Below are 19808 nucleotides of genomic sequence, written 5' to 3' on the forward strand. Positions count from 1 at the left end.
GGAGCACATGAAAGTGTAGAATGCAAACTCCCACAGATAAAAAGAGATATTTTCAAAAAAGAAGAAGGAGAAGAGGAGTGCCACTCAGCTCCAGTTAGCGAGGGCTGCATAAGCCTACGGGGGAGATCATGACGCCCTCCCTCGGCTCTCTGCTACCCCACCAGCAGAATGAAGATAACAGCTCTATAGTCATGAGCCAGAGAGGGGAGAGTGGTGCACATGCTAATGTTTTTCCAGATGATTTAACTCTTTCCCAAACACCTGAGCAAAACCTGCAGTATCATAAATAGATATCATTTGCTTGCTCAGCACCTCTGAACTCTGTAATAGCTCATAAAACAAATCAAGGTTGGAATCATTTTATGTTGTGAGGACAACAGAATTCACTCATTTTGTTTATGTGCATGAAGTGATGGGTCTAAGCGTACAGGACAGGAGGACAGTGCATGACTTAGAGTGGAGAGCAGACTATAAAGAACATCACCGTGCTCTACAGTAATCAGGTACATTGTAGATTTAGTGTTGCACAGCGCGTCTCCAGCTGCAGAGGCGGTGCGGTGCGAGTGTTTTTGGGGACAAGCTGTTGAGGGGGCTGATGTTTTTGGGAACAGATGGTTGTCTGGCTGTGCAAGATTGATGGCGGTCTTCCCGTTCTCCCTCTCCGCCCCGGCTTTATGCGGCTCCTTCATCAAAAGGCACCTGACAGCAAAACACCCACGCAGCAGAGTGGACAGCACCAGAGCAAAAACCAGGCAATAATGTGAGGATGTGCAGCTCAATTACTGGCCTGTAAAATTGCTTGAGTTAGAGAATCTCTTCCTCTGCTGCATGAACAAGATTCTTTTTCATCACAGTGGAAGAAAAAGCCTCTTCAGATGGTGGATTGGAGGAAAATTAGTCATCAGAGTCACTTGTTTCCAGAGGCTGATGAGCAGGCCGTTTCTGTCAGAGGACAATCCACATCTGCACGTTTTTGCTCATGTTTGGCACAAAATGACAGGAGGCGGTCCACTTTCCACTCTTTATATACACACATAACCAAACTGACAGCTGGACAGCCAGAGCTACGGGCAACTGGGCACGAAGGAGAGAGGCACGAGGATGTTCACAGTAATATACCTTACAGCAGTGAGGGTCAAACAGTTGGTGTCAGATCCTACAGGCAGAGGCACATCCTTTACTTAAAGGAGCAGTGTGTTAGATTCAGGGGGATTTAGTGGAATCTAGCAGATTGCAACCAGCTGAAAGTTCTCCCGGTTAGAATTCCTTCAGTGTTCATTGTTAAGGAGGTTTTTACCAGAAGGCAAATTTTTCACAGAGGTCTCTTCCTCTCCAAAACAACCTGGGGTCTCATTTATAAACATTGCATTACGAAACGAGGCCTGAAAGAGGCGTTCGCCACTTCCCACACAAAAGTTGTGATCTATAAAAACAGACGTGATGGGAGAAACTTTGACCCATGCTTACAAACATTTTGGAGACAGGAAATTGGCAACGCAGATGGCGTTTGGCGCATGCCATTTTTGGCTTTTGTCTGTATGCACATTTTTAGTACGGATCCTACGAATTGTTTTATAAATGAGACCCCAGGTGATTAAAACCAGTAAAAACACTGAATAAAGCACGTTACAAATTAGTGTTTCTTCAACACTGCTTGGCAGCTAATGTGTGCTCACCTTATTTCTGATTCAGACGTTCAGGTTTTTACCGGGAGCCAAATTATCTGCAGAGGTCAACCTCTCTCTAAAACAAACACAAAGTGATTTAAACAGGTAAAAAAAAAAAGTTTCATGTTAAATAATCTGTGTTTTCCAACGCTCTTGTTGAAGAGGGGCAAATAACTATTGAGGCCGACGCAAAAACGCTCGTGGCCCTATCTAGAGCCAGCTTGGTTTGTCTGTTATGGGCTACTGTAGAAACATGGCTGTGCAACATAGCAATCTCTGTAGATAAGGACCCGTCTACGACACACTCAAGATAGATCAGGTGACATAGGTGACTAGTGCAGTATGCTACACTATGTCTTTTGGTTTCACGTGGGATATGACCAGCAGGCTCCTGGGTTAAAGTCTGGATTTTGTATGACCCATCCACCTTCCCTCTCCTCTTATACTTCAGTAGATGCTAGGGCTGACCCCCAACTAGGAATTTTCCTCGTCGACCGGTAGTCGTCATTTAGGGCCATTAGTCAACTAGGCGCCCCATGCTTACGAAATTAATTAAATTATGAAATGATATATTTTGGGCGGGGCAACACAATGGTTTGAGTTGAAGGTGTGAGAAAGAATAGTATCAGTAACATTGTTAACACTGTGCTACATTACAGAGAAATACAAAACCGTACTAATGAACCTTCATTAATATAGGCCTATATTTTATCTACAAGTGCACGTCACACACTGAGCGAGCCGCCTGTTAATGACGCTGTGGGCTAATGGGCATGTTTACTTCCATGTTTCAGATGATACGTCATGTTTGTAGTCGACCAATGAAGATGAGTTTACATATCACCTTGGGTTCGTCCTTCACCTTCTCAAAATGATCCCACACTTTGGATTTCCTGCCTGACACGTTATTAACTAGCCTGTGGCTAAATCCTACACGGTGGATCTTGATGAATCACAGTGCAGTAAAATGTCCCATTTGAGTGTTTACCTCTTCTGTGATGTTTTTGAATTAATATTAATGCTGCATTGATGTGTATGTTGCATTTTACTGCTGTAGATGTTTAAGGTTGTGCTCATTTTCACTCCTTTACACACTGTTGCGTAGTTTAATCTACAGCACTGCATCATACTCTATTAGATCATCAATGTAGTGTCACTTTCTTGTGAGAACTACGGATCACTAACTTTTTATGGTGTCAGAAAAACAGCTTTGTGATGATGCATTTTTCAGCTGATCCAGGAGGGTTTCTTAAGAGTTGATTTAGCTTAAGAACTTACAGAATTTTTAAACACATAAAGGAGCACTTCATCTTTCAGTTTATCACAAACATTCAACATCAACACATCTGAAGATGCATGGTTTTCCCTGGACAGGAGGGGGATGGAAAACTGTCATCTGAAAATTAAATAGCCCAAAGCTGTAAGAACAATATTTATCTCTGTGAATTTGTGGAGTGGAAGTATAAAATGAAATACTCAAGTGAGGTACAAGTACCTCAAGTATGTGTTAATGTATTTAAGTACACTTAGGTACATTCTGCCTAAAGGAGATTCTACATCCACACACAGTCTCAGTAGGTTTGCTGTGAGGCTGCTGATGTGACTGGAAATCAATGAACAGGTTCCTGCAGAGAAGACCTGCATGTCAAGGTGTAAAAAAAAAAGGTGCGTTGATGGATTTGTGCTGTCAGCAACCTGACAAGGATTACTGACAGCACATAAGCCAATATAGGAATGTTACTGTCTCAGGTGTCGTTGGCCTCTAGCCACTGTCACCTTGTCTTCCTTAAGCAGCAAAAACAGTTGTGGAATCGTACCAAAACCAATAACACTTGAATTAATGACAAAATGAATAGATTTTGTTGATTATTACATAACTAGACGGGCTAAATAATGCAATTGCACAATGTTAAAACAATGCTCTAAAAACACAGCTTGCCGTTTTGATACTCTGGCTTTTTTTGTTTAAGATATACTGTGCAGGATTTTTCACATATGACCCACCAGCAGTGTGTGGCAGTGTATTTATTTATTATTATTTAGTTTATATTTAGATTTAAATTTGCAATATATTGTATTTCATATTTGTCATACATTGCTCGTATCGTATCGTATCGTATCGTATCGTATCGTATCATATCGTATCGTATCTCCTTGGTGAGGCATTGCAAGTGAGGCAACATTTTGTGCAATGGCAGACATGGCCAAAAGAATGGCAGCTCCAACCTCACTAAGAAGACTTTTTACACACAGAGTGGAGCATGCAAAATGAATTTCAGTGTAATATAGTAGTATTGTATCTTATCGTATCGTATCGTATCGTATCGTATCGTATTATTTTGCTGTGATTGGGGCATTCCTCAGCACAGCATACAGGTGCGTGGGCAGATTTGAGACAATGGGCCCCTGGGCACAGATGTGCAAAAGGCCCCGCCACCTCTCCCACATAGGACCAAGAAACACAGACTTCTTGGTGATTTCGCCACTTTTGTTGTTGCATTTTTGCGTGTCTTTGCAGTCACGACAAATCTTTTTGTTTCTCTTAGCATTTCTTTGCATCTTCTTGTGGTTATTTTGAGTCTCTTCCTGGGTGTTACATGTTAACTCGAGTGATATTTTGCAGCTGAGTGCCAGCAGAGGTTGTGAAACTTTTGGCCCCTGGGCCTGAGCCCGATAGGCCTGATCAGTAACCCATCCAAGCTCAGGTGAGGTCATGACTTTATAAAAAGGTAGCAACCAGATGCCAGAGTGTAAGCAGCACACATCTTAGGAGGAGGCTTTGGAAATCACGGACACAGTGCCAAAAAATATAGTGAGGGGAAGCACTAAGCAGACAAAGCTGGTTTTGGCTTTCACTATCTGTTTCGATGGCAATACTGTCAACAGTCGCTAACAATTCTTGTGAGGTATAACCTTAATGATGAGCTTTGGAGGTCAGTCTCTGTGTTAAATCAGTTTTAGAGGTGCTCAGATTTTTTTATTTTACCTTTGGGCAGAGCCGGGCTCTGTGTTTTCCCCTGCTGATAAAGAATAACCTGTGTAAGACAGTTTCTACTCAATAATTCAACCTGACAACTTGATTGATGACAAACTAAAAGGAAAACAAATGGGAGTTGGTCCCTTTGTGTTTTCATGTAGTGGTAGTATTCTTAATCTTAATGAATGTGCACCATCAGATTTACAGATATGATACAGAATTAGACATGATTTTACATGTTATGAGCGGAGTAAAAGAGCCGTAAGCTATCAGCAAATATTGGTCTCACGAATGAAAAGACTTTGATTGGCCTGCACAGGCGCTGATATCAGATAACGAGCTAATTCACAAATCAGCAGAGAAGCACAAAATGATCAGGCTTATCAGGATTTAAACATTCAAGCATGTTTTGGCATCAAAATCCAACAAGCCAAACATCAGAAAAACAGACTCTCTCATTGCTGAACACTGGAAATCAATTTGCCTCATCACCAATGAAGTTTTGTGGGCAGCATTTAATTTAGTTCCAAATTCACAAATGAGGTTAAAATCTACTTCTATTAAATACAAATACTCTGCACAGTGTTGCAGTGAGCTTTGACACTGGTGTCACAGCAGCATGTAGAGTCTCACTTTCAACATCCGCTGGGGTGGAAATGTTAATTGTTACTGCGGCAGAATGAGTTGTAGAGGGGGAAAGGCGGCAGAGGGGGAAGCGCCTCCTGCCCATCACAAATATGATATGAATGATAATGACAACCAAAGCACCCTGTGCAGATGGCTGCTCGCCAAACTGAGCAGAAATTGCATCTGAATGTGCTATTTCACCCCAAACTTCCATAACACGAACCATTCAATTACCAGCAGCAAGAGTGTGAAAGCATGTTAATGTGTGAAGGTCAGGTGTTTCTGAAAGAAGCGAGTGAAATTTTAATTTAGTTTTTTTACACTAATTTTGTCCCTGGTGTTTGTTTTGTTTTAATTTACTCTATTGACTTTTATTAATTGATTTTTTTTTTTGTTAAGGCAATTTTTTTATTTTTTGTTTTTGTTTTCCTTTTATTTAATTATTTACTATTTTTCTGTATTGTTTAAATTTTGCTATGTGAAGCACTTTGAGCTGCATGTTTGTATGAAAAGTACTATTTGATTAAATATTTGATCAGTTATAAACATAATACAGCCTTCAAATAAATGTGGCCACATAGTACCCAAGATCTGAAGTGTGTATTTTATGTTTCCATGTCAGTTGTTTTTATAATTTTTATAATTATTAAAGGAGCTGTACGTGACATTCATAGCATATCTATCTATGATTCAGAGTATGAGCCCGTATTGCCTTCAAATGGCTCTCAACATGGAGGTGTCTCAATAAACAGTGCTAACAGGAGCAACAGTGCTGAGAGCTAACACTGTTAACCTGGGGGGAAACCGGAGGGGGTGTGTTACGCTTCCACAATGACTCCATCCTGATATCAGCTGTAACTGCTGTATGAGTGCAGTGCAGTTGGTGGCAATTAGCTAGGCAGTGGGATACACACATGCAGTAACATGTACGCGCTGCCAAACCATCTACCGTAACAACAGACAAAGGGTAACAACTAAGCGGAAACCTCGTGGTCTGAAAAATAAAGCCAATGCAGAAGTGCAGTTCCTTGAATGGCCACTTGAGGCTGGCTCCTCATAGGCATCCATGTTAAAATGCCTCCTTGTGATAATGCCTCCACTGGGGGCCCTTTACAGCAAACTTTTTGTTGCTGCCGTCTCTGGAGCTGTTGTCATCACAGCAAACGGTCAGTTCAGTGAATGCCCGGTTAGCACAAGCTAACACAGCAGCAGTGGCTAACGTCCATCACTAAGCTGTTAAATGTTTCCAACAAACTCATAGCGATACGGAAACAACTTGACTCTGTCATTAAACCTAATAATCACCATTAACATTAGGCATGTGATGCTAACATATTGCCCTGTCATTGTGCATGTAGGTGGACTCTCTGTACCCAGCAGGCAGCTACAACCTATAATATCTGTGGTGTGGTAAAGTCAAGCACGGTGTTCAGTGTGCCAACTCCAGCGAGTTCAGCGTGTTTGATGATATGGATATATTTACTCCACTCTATTCACATTATGGGTATCAAATGAAGTCCTCTATGGGTAACAGTATCACTTTAAGGGTACTGGTATTGTAATTTTTTAAATGACACCAAGCCCTGCCGTAGCTAATTTCCCTGTTCATGACAACTGTTTGGAGGTTTCTATATAAGCCTCCTGTTTACATTTAATTAATTATGAGTCAGATCCACATCACGCTCCTCCACAGCTTCAACCTCGCATCCAAATGTGGTCACTTCGGGATCCGGAAAAACCAAGACAGCGACATCAGAAATGCAAAACTCGAGGCTTTAAAACGTGAGTCGATAAACTGATGGGTGATTCACGTTGGCTACATCGATTCTTTTTATAGCGTCTATGATTGCAACACTCAGAGAGGTAATGTGACTTCAGTCTCTGCTAAGGACGCCATTACTTTGCTGTGTCTTTAAATAGCAAGTAGTTGTTTGCTGCTATACAAAAGCTCTGGAAGTCACATACAGCTCCTTTAAGAATTGTCTCAAGGATGGTGTCACAAACAAACAAAATGAAATTAATGTTAAATTGCCCGACCAAGTGAAGTGGGACAGCAGTAAGAAAAAAAGGACCAAATGAAGTTAAAGAACAAAACGGATAAATCTGGGTCCCAACTGAGAACTCATAATGACTCACACTGTAATCAGGCTTAAGTCACACATCTAATGATGTAAGATTTACTGGAGACAAAGGGAAATGACTTGCAACTTGAATTCCGGCTGCATGTGATGACTTGATTGTGACTCAGACGCCCGAACGAGTGTTTTATCAACAACGCCATGATAACGCTACAATAATGACACACGAGGATGAGCCTTGTGTTGATGCGTAAACATTCTTACATTCATTCATTCATTTCTTAAATACCGCACACTCCACTTCACAACACTGCATTAATCCTTAAGGAATACATCTTTATGTTTACTGCTAATCTGTGTCTGCGCGTTACTAATTTTTTCTCAGTGTAATCTGCTCGTTTTACTGTCTCATCGGAGCTCACACCGCTACAGGCTACTGAGAGGAAGTCAAAATAATTACATCACCCAATCTCCACAGTCAGCGGACAGAAAGTGATGGAAGCAACTGCACACACTGGCCAATCGGAGGGCAGCATGATAGGGAACACTGAGCCATCTCTTCTCTCCTTTCACTGTTCAGTCAAACTGATTCAACACTAAGACTGACACCTGACTTTTAGGACATAATCCCCACACATCCAAGGCTCAGCGGTTATTTTCTTTTCATTATTTTATAGGAGATAAAGTGGGTTTGATGACACTTTGGCTACAGAGCAATATTTTGCTCATGTTGGCCTGAGATTTCCTGCCCATGCCCCAATTTAGACCAATCAAATATTTGAATCAAGGAGCAAACTGATGCTAATCAGCTGCAGACGGCACCTCTAACAGCACAATGATTTAAAAGAGGAGCGTGCACAATGCCACGGCACATTATAATGTTGAAAAATAAGACCTCTGTTCAATTTTATAAGACTAAATCCTAAAATAGAATACTAAGAATAGAAAGTGACAAAAGCAGCTTGGAGAAAGGTTTTGTGGTTGGTTGGGATTTGAGCTCTCTGTCACATAACGATAAGAAGAGGAACAGTAGTGTGCTCTGAATATATTTTAAAATCTTTGGAGAATTATCTCTTTCAAAGGAACAGTCGTGGCTGCAATGAAATTTTAATCAGTTGATGTTGGAAAGCCCAGATCTGAGCGCCACCAAAATATTAAGTGATGCTTGTGCCAAAACATTTCTGTCAACCAAATGTCCTCCCAACTGCAGTTTTCTGACATGCTGGATCTTTGCAAACAAACAGTCAAAAAAGACAGACAGGCATGAAAACAGATTAATTCGTGGAGACAACACCCGAACAAACGTGGTCTAAAATTACACACTGAGAGCCACTGTGTGCTCTGTGGCAGCATTTGATCGATCGTTTGTTTCAGAGTGTATTTTGATCTGAACCAGCGAAGGAGCGGCTGCTTTGTAAGAATCCAGGAACTTGTTGTATCGAGCAAGCGAGGGTCCCCAAACTATATTGTCTCCTGCAGGCCTCTCCCCTCAGAAAAATAACACCAGAAACAATCTGACACTTTTCTATTTGACAGAAGGTTGCTCAGCTTGAACAAAAAACAAAAAGAGAAATCAACAACAGCAACATCTGTGAGATGCAGTGTGGTAACAACAGTCTGTTTCTGTTCTCCCTCTGGAATTTATGCCAGACCATCTTCATATTTTCGTATCCTTGAAGATAAAACCTCTGAGGTAGAATGAGTGTGCAAGAAAACAACAACACAGGACACCCTGAGGCTGTAACAGCATCATCATTTAGAAGCAGGGATGCTTAAAGGAAACTTCACTCACAAAGTGACCATTTGTACATCAATTACTCACCCCATGTTACAATGGATTTGTGAAGAAAATTTTGTGTTTCATCTGTTCACAAACTCAACTTGTGCAGTATCATCCAAGTATCATTTATTTAGTCATATGCTTAGTACTTCCCACACATGCATTTTCACTAAAAGCTTACACTTTAAAGCCCGGTCCACACAAACATGGCTCATTTTTGGCCTTTCGTCTTCACACAAACGACATTTTAGGTCACTAACAATGAACCTTTTGTGAAAATCCATCCAGGGTGAAGAGTTTCAGAAACTCAGTTTTCAGAGTTGCTGTGCAGAAGAGGAAAACAGGTTTTTCGGCTTGTGACTTCAGAGTGAGTCCATTAGGATCTGAATCTGAGGATATTATGTGATGTGTTCATGGTCATGACTGTTTGGTGAGCTTTTATGTGCCGTGTGTGTAATTATATGTCTAATTTATGTGTGTACTTCTTAAGTGGAGTTGTCTGAGGAGGCAAAACGGATTTGGGTGTAACAAAGTAATATCTTAACGTATTGTATCGTATTGTATCGTATCGTATCTCCTATGTGTGGCGTTGCAAGTGAGGCAACATTTTGTGCAATGGCAGACATAGCCAAAAGAATGACAGCTCTAACCTCACTAATAAGACTTTTTACACACACAGTGGAGCGTGCAAAATGAATTTCAGTGTAATATAGTAGTATTGTATTGTATTGTATCACATCATATCGTATCTCCTTTGTGAGGCGTTGCAAGTGAGGCAACATTTCGTGCAATGGCAGACATGGCCAAAAGAATGGCAGCTCTAACCTCACTAATAAGACTTTTTACACACAGAGTGGAGCGTGCAAAATTAATTTCGGTGTAATGTAGTAGTATTGTATCTTATCATATCGTATTGTATAGTATCGTGCTGTATCACGACATATTGTATCGTATCGTATTGTATCTCCGTTGCAAGGCGTTGCAAGTGAGGCAACATTTTGTGCAATGGCGGACATGGCCAAAATAGTGCTGCCTCTAACCTCACTAACAGGACTTTTTACACGTTTACACACAAATGTACAGTTCCTCTTCACTATATTGAGCGTCAGAATGTGCTACGGAGGTCACTGCTCCAGGTATTCCTCTAGTAATAGCTTTTTTTCAGGCTGCTGACTCACCAACATCTTATCCTTCTTTGCGTGGCTTTAGTTAGAGTTATATCAGCACATGTTAGTTTGGCACGATCTTGACAGCACTTCATGACAATGTGTGTCCACGGGAATTGTTTTTAAAGGACATTGGATGGGAAGACCCAGCTTACAAAAATATCTGTGTCCATGTCCATTTAACAAAAATGCATGCGTTTGGGAAGTACTGAGCATACGAATGGATACATGAGACGTGGATTCACTTCATGAGTTGTGTGAAAGTTTGTGAACAGATTGATGAAGTTTTGTTGCTGTTATACACAGACTCATCAAAGATTGTTCACCATTTTGGATTATTTGTTCACTGTGAAGACATACAACAAAAAAAAAGTTTTCTTTGTGAGTTCAACGTTAGACTCTGTGAGTAACTGATATACAAATGGTTATTTTGTGGGTGAGGTATCCAATTACCATGATTAATGGTGGGAGTGATTTTAAGGCTAAAAGGATCGTTTTAATTTCAAGTACCACAGAACCTAACGACTCTCGCACAGTCTGCAAATAATTCATCCACTGTCTACCTGTCCATTCCTATTCAGAGGCACCAAAGACTATCCCAGCACACACTGGGTAAAATACAGGTAACCGTACATGGATACCACATAAACAAACACAGTCACATCTGTAAAAAGTTCAGCGTTTCTAGTCTGTAGACTGTGCGATTAAACTGGAGCACTGAGAATAAAGTGTAAAACATGCAAACTAGAGCTGACACAGTTGGAAAATTAATCAGCAACTATTTTGATAATAGATGATTAAAAATGCCAAACATTTTAATGTTTCTGTGTTGAGACTTCCTGCTTTTTCATCTTACACCATAGTAAAATAAAAATCTAAACGTCAGTAGCACGCACCTCCATCTTAACTGTCTAACAGCTGAAGACGGGATGAGTGCTGCGCTTCTACTTTCAACATGGAAAGTCTCTCAATCTAAAACTCCATCATATCAGTTCAGTCAATTGAAACACAATTTAGAAGCATTATACACATACACACCACCACCAGACAGGCAACAGAAGGTCGGTTTTCACTCTCTAAGGCAAACACTAATTTCTTCAAACACACAGTATAAAGCAATGAAAGTATGGAGTTCTTCACTGTGACTGACCAAAGTAACACAGAATACAATGTTTAGAAAGCAAATAAAACTACACTGGGAAGGTTTATTTTTTTCATATATATACATAGCATATATCACAGTGGTTCCCAACTGGTTCAGCAATGGGGTCAGGATTTCTTCTTAGTAATTGGTTCAAAGTCCACACAGTCTGATATATTAAGCGTCATACTTACATTTGGCCGTGTCGTTGCGCTAATTTGCTGTCTTTGTCAAGTGGCTGTATGTTAGTCACTTACTTTACAGCAGGAAACAGCACTTCAGAAACACAGCTCTGTGCTAGAAATTCACTGTACTTAAAAATAAAGTGTGTTTTTTACAAACGTGACACATTTGTGAGTCACTTGCAGAACGGACCCGCGACCCACTTTTGAACCCCACCCCCCCAGTTGGGAACCACTGAAATATCACATATTGTATTCATGGTCTGACTTTAACTTTTGTATGTTTTTAAATGTGTTGATTTTTTCGGACTGTAATATACAATGTATTTTTTTAAAGGTGGACCCCAGGAAGATTAGCGGTGCTTTAGGGCCCAGCTGTTGGGGATCCTAACAAATAACTGAACAAACACGTGTAAACTCCTCATAGAGAAGACCAGGGCTTAGACCTCCTTTCTGCAAACAATTCTATTCATTGAGCCACTTTACAAAATCATTTTGGTCAAATCTTCGGCACTGATCTTGACCTCTCTTGATAGTCATCTTAAAGTAATATCAATAGCTTCATACTTCTAAAAAATACTTCATATCTTGTAATCTGAGCAGTCCCTTTGCTGCTGCATTGAACTACAAGACAAAGAGCAGTTGAGTTCGTCAGTTTAGTCAATCTTTAAATTTGACCCTTGCAGTCATGTAGACTGTAGATCTGATTATACACTGTATCTTTCCTGAGAGATTCAAAGTCAATTTAATTATTGCTCCACTGAAACACTGCACCATTGCCGGAAATGGCTGCCCATGGTTTTATACAGGGGATTGATGTGAGCATTTGGTCAGCTCGCAACATCTATTGCATGTCTGTCCGTCCTGGGAGAAGGATCCCTCCTCAGCTGCTCAGGGCCCAACGATAGAGGGATGTTGTGTGTTATAAAGCCCTCTGGCACAAATTGTGATTGCGATATTGGGCTTTGTACATACATTTTTGAAATTAAACTGAACTCTATAGTTTAGGCCAGAAATCCAAACTCTGAACTAAAAGCAGCTTCAAACTGTGAGCTGCTGAGTTGGCTGATTAGTCTACATTACACTACAAGTGAGCATATCGCATTACAGATCCATATTAGCATCAGAAATACACTGCTCGGCCTAACACAAATGTCTCCCTGCAAATGCACCGCAGTGATTCTTCTGTGTATGTGTCTTGCTTGTGAAGTTAGTGCCTCTGCTGCCTGTCTCACACTCACCATAGTGTCACCACAGTGAATACTACTTTTTGAGACATAATTATTTGTCAGCTTTAACCATAAATACACTGCATGTCTGATCCAAACTGCTCCTATCAGTCATTTACACATGTGCGTCCACTCCTTCGTCTCTGCACTTCCTTTTGTCTCCTTGCACAAGTGTTGACAGAGACTAGAGGCTTGGCTATGATGTCAATAAATCGCTTGCTGATGCTATTTAAAAATAATGAGCTCACGTGCTCTGCTCTGCCTCTCCTCAGCTCTCTGTAGCATCCCATCAGCCCCACCGCAAGCAGAAATAAACCCAGCTATTAATATTTACATTCCTCCTCTGCATTGTTGTTTATGGGGCTGTTCTGCAGACCAGCAATGGAAAATCTATTAGTTCCTGTCTGTGCGGTCGCTAGATGGCGCGCTGCCTAATTTCCTCTGTGTTTTTTAATCGCTGCACATTCTTTGAACCTTTACCATGATGGCAAATAAAGCTGATGTGGGCGACAGGGCCCGGGCCAGCAGGCCTCTGCCTTCACCTGTACACACTCTGATCATGTGTGGATGTGTATCATTTGTTGTGGCACACTTGGCTCTTTCACATGGCTGCAGTTATTTATCCCCATGAATAATACACGCTTATTATGGCAAACAATCATAACTGCTGACCCCTTCCGAGCAGCGGTGAGCACCACGAGGATGCATTGCATGCTTTTAATTAGTGGATTAAATTACATGAAGCATGCAGGCATAGTGGAAGCGTTTTTATTTCTGTGCTGTAAAGCTAAACCTGACCAACACGTAGTGCAGTGACAGCCGCTGCACTGAGCACAGCCTGCTGCTGCTGCTGCTGCTGCTGATGATGATGATGATGGGGGTCTCACACAGGCTGCAGGCCGACCGGACCGACCGCCGCGATAAGTAACGCTACTAAAAAGAAACATCACTTACATCAAGCGTGGCAGTCCCGTAGTGTGTTCATCATTTATGCGCAGCGGTGTGAGGCATCCTCATGTCTGTAGTGGCCCGAGTAGCACGACCCGCTGCGTTGGTATGATCCAGATGTGTAACACCTTCCCTGCCTGCTCGTTTGCTCATGTATATACAAAGAAAAAGAAAAAAGGATAAAAAACAGAAGAGACCAGGCTGGAGGAGAAGATGCACACAGCTCTGCCGGACTTTAGATGAACAGATAAATAAATAAATGTCATCGGGAGTGCTTGGCTAACTCAGCTGGCGTCACGTCTGAGCGTGTGTCACTCTGAGCTGCGATGCGTGTGTGAGGAGACACTGACGGGGAGGTGGGCTCTATTGTCTCCACTGTGGATGACATCATCCCAGACCAATGGCGAAACACACGGGATGAAAGGCTCAGGGGCGAGCACGCAGCACGTGCGGGCTGGTGGGGGAGGAAGAGGAGGAGGGTGAGGAAGAGGAAGAGGAGAGGGGTGATGTTGAACAGACAAACAACAACAACAAAAACAACAACAACTCTAAATCACTTAAAACTGAGTAATTATTAAGTTGTTATTATTATTATCATTATCATTATTATTATTAATATTAATAATAATAATAATAATAATAATAATAATAATAATTATTATTATTATTATTATTATTATTATTATTATTATAATACATTGGTTTTATATAATCAAAGACGCTTTACAGAGAACAAGAACCACTAAACAAACAAATAAAATTTAAATAATCAATAAAATAAAAATAATGAATAAAATAAAACATGAATAAATTGTAAAATAAAGTAGTATAACCATATACAGATGTGTGAACACTTGGAAAAAAAGAGCAACTAAGTTAATATGGGATGTTAGGATTTAGAGCGAAATACTGGCAGAAATGACATTTAAAATAATCAGTACGTTTTCTTTGGTATGTAATTATGGAGGCGAATTGGTGCCACATCAGGAAAAAAAAAATGGATCAGTATTAGTCTACGTTATAATGTGAAAAGTTTATTGTTCTAACGAGAAGTTTTTCACATTATAACAATATAGTTTCATGTTAAAACGTGATAACATATTGTAAAAACGTGAAAATTTATATTGTAAGAACATGAAAAGTGTCACGTTATAACAATATAGTTTCATGTTATCTGTGTTTTGGGCCATGATGCCTGTTCATCGTAAGTAGACAAGTGCCATTTTACAACCAGAGTATGAGTGCACCTCCTCCCGAGACCAAATATTGCATTATAATGTGGAACTTTTAATGTCCTAATGTTTCACACTCAGAATATAAATTATCACGTTATAACGTGAAACTTTTTACGTTTTTACAATATAAATTTTCACGTTTTAACTTGAAAAGTTTCACATTATAACATAAAAATATATTTTAATGTGAAAAACTTCTTAGAACAATAATCTTTTCACGTTATAACGTAATACTGACCCATTATTTTTTTCCTGGTGTGGCAGCAATACACTTTTGTAGTGTAATCACCTGAAATAAGAATTGTCGTGATTTTGTTTCCGTAAATGAGCTGTTTAGCCAGTCCGTGTCCATGTTGCATTGCCATGTTTCTACAGTAGCCCAGAATGGACAAACCAAACAATAGTTCCAGATGGGGCCATTCACGTTTTTGCTTCTCACTCCGACCTTGTCATGTTTGGAATTTGGTCATGGACACCTGGCCCAAAAATACTTTTTCCCATAGACTTATACATTTTTGAGCGTCACAATCCCAACATAATCATTAGCAAAGGGCTGTACTAAAAGTTAGCCGCTTGGCTGACAAAAGTCTCTGGTACACCTCACTGTAGGTCCAACTAACACATTCTCACTCTGACCTTGACATGAATTGACATTTGGTCATAGACACTTGGCCCAAAAATACTTTTTCCCATAGACTTATACATTTTTTAGTGTCACAATCCGAATATAATCATTAGCGAAAGGCTGTACCGAAAGTTAGCTGCTTGGCTGACGAAAGTCTCTAGTACACCTGCACTGTAGATCCAACCAACACATTCTCACTCCAACCTTGTCAGATATCGACATTTGGTCATGGACTTTCCACGTCGCGATATGACCATTTTGGCCATGCTAGTGGTCCACCACTTTGGTGTTGACTGAAATATTTCAAAAATTATTGGATGGATTGCCATGAAATTTTGCACAGACATTATACAGGGATGACTCCAAGCCCTCAGGAACAGCACCGGGCTTTAGAGCCAATCTGAGGTAATGGCTAAACTGTCTGTCATGTGAGAATACATGGCCTAAAAAGACTTTTTCGCATAGAATTATCTAGAGGGTACATATTTTGAGCATCACAATCCCAACATAATCATTAGTGAAGGGCTGCACCGAAAGTTAGCATCTCGGCCGATGAAAGTCTCTAGTACACCAACCAACACATACTCAAACTTTCCACCCCCTTAACTTTCATTGTTGACCGTCTGCATTTCCTCCTGACTCCGCCAGGCACCATTAAACAATAATGGTGACCGGCCACGTATCATGTCGATGTGAAAGGATGCCTTTTTTCATTAGTGGTTGTCAACAACTTCAGAGTGAGACCGGGTTAAGTTAACAGCCCTTCTGCGATGAGCAGCATCTGAAAAACACTGCTTCATTCAGTGTTTTGACTAGTTTAAATCACTGGGTCTTTTTGTTTTGGAGATGAAGAGACCTCTGTGGAGAATTCATCTCACTGTAAAAACCTCCTGAATGTCTGTATCCTAAGTAATCAGAGAAAAAAGACGTAACAGGTTTTGCAGTAACAGGTTTTGCAGTATGCTGTTACTTGATTAAAGGATCTGATACTTTTTTCATCTTACTTAATAATAATATATATCTAATAATATATAACACATTGCAGAAATGTAAAAGAAATTTGTACCTTTCAAGAAGATCAGACAATTTTATTCTATGTTGATTCTGAAATGTGTCATCTATTGTGCATATTGATAAGTTGCGAATTAATATGTGACACTTTAGGAGTTGTCAGTTTTCATTATGAACGCTGTGCAGCTGCAATTATCCATAATTTTCTATTGATTTGCTGACTGTGTTCTCAGTTAGCTGACTGATTAATCATCAGTGGAGCAAGAAGAATTTCAATTACATAAAACTAGTAATAATTGATATATTATTCCATTAGCATTTCTAGTTCTGCTGTCAAAAATGTACTCAAATAAAGGTACAAAAAAATCACCAGATCATCAAAATATATTTCAAGCACCAAAGTAAAAGTACTTATTTAGTAGGATGGCCCCTTTAAGAGTTATACTACAGTATTATATTAGTGGAATACTATTACTGATGCATTAACCAAAGTAATGTAAGGTTTCTTACTTGGACTGATCAACAAAATGAAAATAAATAGATACAGAAATCCATTACCAAAATAAGCATAAACATTTTCTATAAGCTCATCAACTAACAAACTAATTACATTAGCACCAATTTTATCTTAATGATATTTGTAGGTCACATTCACTCTGTCTTTTAAACACACACACACACACACACATACACACACACACACACACACACACACACACATACACACACTCTGACATCATGATCTGCACCAGTGTATTATTTCTGGCAAAGCTGTCTTGGCTTGAGCACAAAAATCCACATTTCTCACTTCACAAAAAGAGATGATTGACACGGATATCATGCTGACCAGAAAATGATCTTCTCATTGTGTGAAATCATGAAGCCACCAATTCCAGACTAATTTTAGCAGCTAAAGCAGCAGAAGGAGTTTTTAACTGGTTATGAAACAGTTTTAATTTAATAATGATGCCTCTCTATGACCTGTGGAAACAAACAAGTCCACCAGCGAGAAGATTGGCATTTTAGTTCTGTGTTCTTTAAAGTTATTTTTAATGCCTGTCTGTGGTCCAATTCCCTACAAAATCAGATGAAGTGATTTATGGCACGCAGACTGGAAGAGCCTATGTTTACTTTTTGTACAAAGTTTGGCAATTAGTTGTAAGTTAGACAGTTCAAAGAGGCAAGAGGAGATTTTTCTTTAGAGAATTTTATTTTTGATGTTATATTTTGTGGTAATGGCTGAGACTGGGGCAGAATCAGCCAAGAGAAAAAATAAAATAATTGTCTAAAGAACAAAAACTAAATAAAATTAAATTAAATTAAATTAAATTAAATTAAATTAAATTAAAAAGGTAAGGTGACAGAGCACAGGCAAAAACACAAATCAGCAAGGTGTATGAACAAAGCTGACATTGTCATATTACAATTATTAATCTTATATAGCCACAAATAGATACATTCCCTCTTTACTATGCATCCTGCAAACATCTGTAAAATGGTTTTAAAAATAAGTTGCATCTTTTCTTTACTCGCAGCCAAAATAAAATCTAGCCAGATCGAAATTTTTATGAGGCAGTGGTGCTCATGTAAACAATACGGCTTTTGTCAACAGGGGCCGCCAAAATCACACAAAATTAAAGTTCCTCGTAGCTGCTTTAAAGTACAGGTAAAGCAAAAATTAATATGTGTAATGAGTTTGTCACACCACAGAATGATTGAAATGTCCAAGTACTTAAAATCAGGTTTCAAAATCATGAAAAAAGAGCAGTATTCTCTCCTCTGAGAGGCAGGGGGCGTGTTTGCTGAAGGAGCTGAACTGAAGATCGAGCCACTGCCAGGCTGCTCCAAGGCAAAGAAATCTTGTTAGGAGCTAACCCAGTAGTGCAAAGCACACATTCCCTCAGAGCTGAAGAACGAGCTGCCGCACAGCTACAGACTCTCCTTAGCAGCTTACCCGGTAGCATAGTAATATACACGACCCCCAACAAAAAATCTTGGATGCAGAAACGGTGAACAACATTTTGACGGTCTAACTCTACAATTCAGACATGAAGCTCTTGTGAAAGTTCAGTCAGGAAGACAATACATTTCATTCTTAGGCTGCAACATTTCTTTCCCACCCTGCCTTGCATACATGCACGCTCACCATCTGTAGGTGTCATCATCTGGGTAGGTCGCTTGATTCATCAGCAGATTCACAATCAACCAATATCACAGCAAAACACCTTCTCTATCAGCCTATCATCTTACTGCTCCTTATTTTGAATATGGTTCTTTCTCTGCCACAGGTCTTTCTTGCACCACCTAGTCTTAAGGGATTTATTAGCCTCATCCGCCTCAGCAGTCATCAGCCTCAGAGTCAGCAGCCACCACCACCAGTGTCTGGACTCCATGGGGGGGATTTATCCTGCTGCTGCTCACATGTCCCTCGATCACAAAATATCTCCCTCTGGTGTCCAAGTGTATGATCAGCACAAATCATCTGTTAATCTGGACGCTCATATTCTATTCTTCTTTCTCTCCTGATTGAACTGCAGTCTTTTCACATGTTTTCAACAAGTATTTTCTAACATGTGTAATGTGTTAAGAAAGAAATGACTGATTTTGCTTTACTCAGACTTTTAAAGGAATTTTAGCGGTCACTGATCCGAAGTAAGGCACCAAGCAGAGACGTTTACTGACCTATCCGTATATTATAGCCTTTTTGCTCTTGGCAGAGGTGTTTGTTTGTTTATTTGTCCACCTTTCCACCCATTCAGGCGCTGCACCTGGGTTTATTTTTCACGTATTTGAGTGTACATCTAACTCTTGTGGCCTTCAAAGACCTTTTGAGGGTTTAAAAGCTCTATAAAAGATCCCTAGATGCTGTTTCCGTTTGACAAAGACATCACCAACTGTTGCCAAACAACAATTTGGCACAAACAGTATGCCAACCAGCTGGCACTTTGGCGGCCTTTGCTGACTTGCAGCCTTGGAAAAAATTGACTGACTGAGGGTCACTCAAGCTGCATCAACACCTCTGATCACCCAAGATTGCTCAGGATTAGAGGAATTATGACTGAGTAGTGGTAAAACCTTACCTGTTCTCCACTATTGTAGCTACATTTAAGATGTGTTTTTCTACTGTAACTATCTGACACAG

At 40.0% G+C, this 19808-nt stretch overlaps 1 protein-coding gene across 1 annotated transcript in view; it reads right to left on the bottom strand.

Moving 5' to 3' along the window:
- The window catches only part of LOC117261227 (uncharacterized), a 39664-nt gene extending 25478 nt beyond the window's left edge, over positions 1–14186 (bottom strand). The window contains exon 1 of the mRNA XM_033633560.2: positions 13802–14186. The gene's annotated coding sequence lies outside the window, so the exon portion shown is untranslated. The remainder of the gene's footprint in view (positions 1–13801) is intronic.
- Positions 14187–19808: the final 5622 nt, after the last annotated feature.

Source organism: Epinephelus lanceolatus, chromosome 11, assembly GCF_041903045.1.
Source record: "Epinephelus lanceolatus isolate andai-2023 chromosome 11, ASM4190304v1, whole genome shotgun sequence".
NCBI classification, from domain to species: Eukaryota; Metazoa; Chordata; class Actinopteri; order Perciformes; family Serranidae; genus Epinephelus; species Epinephelus lanceolatus.